This window comes from Porites lutea, chromosome 10 (assembly GCF_958299795.1).
Source record: "Porites lutea chromosome 10, jaPorLute2.1, whole genome shotgun sequence".
NCBI classification, from domain to species: Eukaryota; Metazoa; Cnidaria; class Anthozoa; order Scleractinia; family Poritidae; genus Porites; species Porites lutea.
Window position 1 is genome coordinate 23,205,911 of NC_133210.1, and position 6,039 is coordinate 23,211,949.

Sequence of the window (6,039 nt, forward strand, 5' to 3'; positions counted from 1 at the left end):
TGCGGTCCTCGTGCAGAAGCAGCCGTCCGGTGAAATGAGGCCAGTGGCTTATGCTAGCAGATCAATGACCGAGACAGAGCGTCGTTATGCCCAGATCGAAAAAGAGGCCTTGGCTATCACATGGGCACTTGAACACTGGGCTGAATTCTTGATCGGAATGAGATTTAAAGTGGAAACCGATCACAAGCCATTGATTCCATTGTTTTCCACAAAGCTGATTGACGAGCTACCAGTACGCATACAACGCTTCAGGATGAGACTCATGAGATTTGACTTTGCCATCGCACATGTTCCTGGTAAACTCTTGTACACAGCTGATTCATTGTCTCGATCCCCCCAGGAGGGTAAAGCCCAGGAGCCTAAGTCATGGGACGACCTACATGACGAAGTCGAGTGCTATGTGAATGCTGTATTGGTAACCCTACCTGCCTCCGACCAGCGGTTAGATGAGATACGTTCTGAGTTGAAGAGTGATGACACACTTAAAACTGTGATGCAGTATGTGCAGAATGGATGGCCTGAAGAGAAACGAAGAGTCCACGGGCCAATAGCTAAATACTGGAGTGAACGTGGCAACATCTCCCTCCACGACGGCCTGCTCCTGAGAGGACGACGAATCATTATTCCTCCGAGGCTGCGGGCAGATGTATTAAGGCGTCTTCATGATGGTCATCAAGGAATTACCAAAACACGTGCAAATGCGGCCTCCTCAGTGTGGTGGCCTGGAATCTCCCAAGACATCACAAGAGTCGTGCAGAACTGCGCCATGTGCGAGAAATATCGCAGAGAACGCATTGAGCCAATGAAAGGTACTGAGTTTCCAGAACGACCGTGGAGCAGAGTTGGCGTAGACTTCTTTCAGCACAAGGATAAACATTACCTCCTAGCCGTAGATTACTTTTCAAGAGATGTAGAGATAAGTCAAGTGTCCAAGAATGTAAACTCTGCCCAGACTATCCTGCAACTTAAGAAGATCTTCAGTCGACATGGGATTCCAGACATCTTATTTAGCGACAATGGCCCCCAGTTTGATTCACACGAGTTCACTAACTTTTCCACAGACTGGCAGTTTCAACACATAACATCGTCTCCAAGATACCCCCAGTCCAACGGTGAAGTGGAAAGGGCGGTCCAAACTATGAAGGCGGTCTTGAATAAGAGTAATGACGAATACTTGGCTCTCCTGAATTACAGAGATACTCCATTGCACCACGGTTACTCTCCAGCACAATTGAGCATGGGTCGGAAACTTCGTACAAGAGTCCCCTGTCACCCGGAGGAGCTAAAGCCAGAGACCCCAGACCGTGATCACATCAGAAGGAAAGAGAAGGAGTACCGAGCTAAGATGAAATTCGATTATGACCATAGACACAAAGTAGTAGAGGGAAAGGAACTGTCACCCGGTGACCGCATTTGGATCCCTGATTTAAAAGAGGAAGGAACAGTGATTAAGCCACACGAGAGTCCAAGATCTGTAATCATACAGACCCAAAACGGACAAGTGAGAAGAAACCGCCGGATGACAAGAAGAGTTCTGGTGGGAAGTTCTCCGGTCCCACTCCAGAATGAAGACTATGAGAATCATGAGCCGATACCAACAAGAGAGAGGAACCCAGACGTATCCTCAGCTCCTGGAGCCAGCCAAGAAGATTATGTAGAACTACCTGTCCCTGGGGACCAACCAGCAGTGGACAAGCCCTTGCAGCCTGAACCGATGCTGACACGCCTTAGACCTAGAGGAGCTCTAAGAAGACCGGACAGACTTATCGAACAATGCTAAGATTAGTTTCACTTTAGGACACTGGAGAACTGCGTTGTCCTTATTGACATTTAGTTAACTTAAAAAAAAAAAAGGAAGATGTAGTAACATGAAGTACTAACTGACCGCGGACCGGCGGTAGAGCTGTCATTCGAGAGAGCTGTATGAATCTATCGTATTAAAGTATGTTGTGTTTATGCTGTCGTCTCTGTACCTCTTCGGACTCAACAGAAACATGTCTGGTAAGTTAAAGAAAGTTGCTTTGTTTATGCGGCTATTTTCATTGTTGCTGCTATCTAGATCTTTTAACTTCCTATTTACACGTTTTATGGAGGAAATGTTTGTGTTCCTGTTCACTCTGTATTTTCACTGCCGCTCATTTTCACCTTGGTAGCCGCTTGCATTTCTCATGTTTTCCCGGCTGCCATATATTAAATTTTCAAGTTTTTCTTCCAACGAAATTGCTCTCCATTATTATTTATTTCTCGCTTTAGCTCTTTCCCTGTTTTCCAAGTTAATTTAGATATAAAACCTTGGTCGAAAAAAGGCCTTTTTTGTTGTTGTTGTTTTTTTTCCCTCTTAAAGTCCGGAAGGCCATGTGATTTACCACCGAAACGAGCGGGGTGCTGGAAATGCAAAATTTCACCTGACTCCTGACTCCCTTCCCCCTCCTCGAGCTCCCAGCATCTGTAAGGATGGGAGGTCGTACGCAGACGTCATACCCGAATTTTATCGGATGGATAGATTACCAAGTTTTCTTAGCTAGCTTTAGCTATAGGGCTCCGCTCGCGCGTGCGTGGAGCTCCGCTATAAATATCGTAAAAATCTGAAAATATGTCTTCTACATTGAAGTCTCCGGGGGTTTATATTTTGGAATTGCATTTAATAGATAACACCATATTCAGTCTCAAAAATACGAGATAAACCCGGGCGTGAGTTTTAACATGTTTGATTTCTATGAACATTAGGCTCTGACCGTATGAGCTTCATCACTTGTCTTGGTCATCTCTCCTATACTGGACCGGTGGGCTGGGATCACCCAGTAGGGCTAAAAGTAACCAAAGCTTTATTATCTTAACCCATTTAACTACAAACAAATTAATTCTTCAGACTGATCTCCATGCATTTTCTTAAGGAGTTATTTTATAGAATTTCAGGATAAAAGATCAAAGCATTTCTCTTCCGTGATCATTTTAATTTTATTACTCTTCATAACTTTTTGTCTTGATGATTTTAATACTGCATGAGTTGATTCTGTTAAACAGTAAAAACTTCAATGAAATTTATTGTCAGTACAAAGGGATCCCATTTTCAGTAACTTCTATAAAGATTTTATGTTTGGAGGGATTGTATTGCCACGAATTTTGAGGGAAATGCTAGGCAATATTATAATTTTTACATTGAAAAAAGATACTATTCCTTCTGCCTCTCCTTAGGTAGTACCTCCATGACGTGTCTTCGAGGCCGCTGTTAACGTTGAAATCTTTAATGTAGGTTTCTGGGAAAATGCCCACTAACCCCTACGCAAAGCCAACATTTTCCTCTAAGTCAGAAGTAAGTTTTAACGTTGAGTTAGGTGAGGAGTAGGTGGGCAGTTTCCTTGCCTAAATATATTGTTCCGGAAACTTTTAAACATCTATGATTTAACTTTAAGGTCAAATTTCATCTTGTTTAAATTTGAATCTCTACCGAGGGAATAGCATTAGAAACGTTAGCTTTTGATGTCGTTTTAAGGTGTAAGCCATCGCAAGTCAACTAATATTTATGCCTCACAATCTAAATTAGAAAGGTGTATGTCCCTTTTGAACATTGCCATTCCTGTTAAGGTAAGAAATATGAGTCGCAGTATTTTTCCGTTGCTGTATCGCAGTATACCGCAGTAACAGAGTAAAAACGTGAGCATGTGTAAAAAATATTTGTAAAATATCGAGTTATTGTATACAAACCTTCGCATGAACAGGAACCAATGAATCCTTTTGGACATGATCGCAAATCTTGAAGCGAGGAAGTTACGAAAAAAGCCAGAAATACTGTTAACTTGAACATGATTTCGTCTGAGTATGTATCAAAAAACTGAAGGTGAAAGAACAACCTTTTTACCCAGAATAAATGTTAATGGATTTAGTCTCAGTAATTTTAATCAATTTGTTTTCACCCTGGAGCATTAAAATGCTCCAGGTGTGAAAACAAATTTTCTGAGAGTTGGTTTAAGAAAAAGGCTGACAAAATAGAGATTTAGAAGGTCTTGAATTTTCCATTGTGCACCTGGTATTTTTGAATTAAAATTACGCTTTTAAAATGTCTTTTAATTAAGAATAACACGCAATGACCATTGTTGCGAAAATTTGCGTTTTTATCTACTGAACTTTTAAGTCGTCGAGACTTATTTATAACGCCTAAGTTTAAGTCGTCCGTTAAGTGCGTCTGAACAGCTCACTTAACACGGTGAGGGTAAAAGGAGGAATGAGTTTGCGGAATGGCATGTGGCATGGCTTGCCGAATGACATAATTATGCGGAATGTAATATATGCAGAATGACTCAGAGAAATGAATTAAACTGAAAAATACTCTCTTTTTGGCGCAAATCAATTTGCAAAAGCAGCCGCTTTTTTAATGTTGCAGGATTAAGGACACCTTGATTTCTCACTGTCGGTTAGGCTTTTTGGTACAGCCACAAAGATTATACTTGCCTTTATTAGTCGGGCTGCATGGCAGCCCAGATACTACATCACGAAAGTCGGCCATTGAAGAAATTTTAAAATAGAACAGATGTGATGAGGACTGATCTCTTTGCGGGATGCGAGTGAGGGACTCTCACAAACAAATAAGCTTTACGTTAAATACTTTCTTAGAGAGAGATCGAGACTCTTTCACTTCACAGTTCTTCTATGTCGTTTCACAACTTCTCAGTAAACTTCTTTCTAACAGCGTCTTTCTTCAAGGTTGGATCTTGCTCTTCTGTAGTTCGCTTTCTCTAGAAAACTACACCTTACGAGCTCTCTTACTCTTTACTTGCTTGGTCATCGCTAATAGGTTTACATTAATGATAATGCACAGGAGACGTTCTTAATAACATACGATTATCTCGTAACCTAAAATTTCTTGGAAAAGCTTTTCTTCATTTCTGAAGCAGGATAACTACTAAAGAAAACTAACTATAAAGTTCAGTAAAAGAAAAAACACTTTTGCACAGTTACTTTAAAGTTGCTCGTATCCTTGAAGCTAAATCTCAAAGGTACAGTCAAACTTTGTTCATGGTAAACAAAGGACAACTGATCCCATATTCATAAATGTGACAACAAGATAATTGGATAGGACAAAACTTCCTAACCTTAATCAAACAATCCCTAAAAACAGAAAACTTTTTCAACAAAAGCTAGCCTTAAATCTTAGGCTTCCTTCGTTAATTACTAAAAACTTTCATTTTAAAGAGAAGCGTTTTCTGAGGGACGTCAAGTTTGGAGACATGATGTCCCACTCTCCAAAACCTTCTTAACTTACGAACTCACGAAAGGGGAAATTCGTAACTTAGTTACAGTCTTCAGATCATTGAATGTACAAGAATGATTTGTAGGTACATGTGGGTACAAATGGGAGTTACCCTTGGTTAGTAACCAACTAAAGAATGGTGCACATGTTCTGATTCCGTGCCGCAGGAAAGCACACTTTTTAGAATTTATTCTTCTTAGTATTAGTTCATTGTGCTTTATATCTTATTTTATTCTTATTAATGGACAATTAAAATGTGCCAGAACCTAAAAAGCTTTCTACAACGATATATGTCGGTATATATTTCAACTTGATCATATAAAACTTGTCAGCAATCAATAAAATATATTTCATGCTTTACCGTTTTATATTTTAAATGTTGTTTATTGATATTATGTTTTACTTATTCCGTCAAGGATACATTTAGCTAAATCAAGTTAGATATCGGTTTTACTTTAAAAATCATTGGGAAGATATATAGAACTTTAATTAACTTATAATATTTTTCATAAATCGGGGAGATACGTCCCGTGACAGTAGACTTATCCTTACGGCAGGAAGGGTGATAACTGATAGGAAAAATAAATAAAGAAAACAAAAATAAAATGGTGAATAATATTTGCCCGATATTTCGGTTTGCAACACAGACCTTCTTCACCCCTATACATTATGTACTTCGAAAGAGGACGATGTGTAAACCTCTGATCATTCCTTAACTCGAAAATCCAACTCAAAATCCTAAACCGAATCCTAACTCGAAAATCCAGCTCGAAATCCCAACCTCGTTAAAG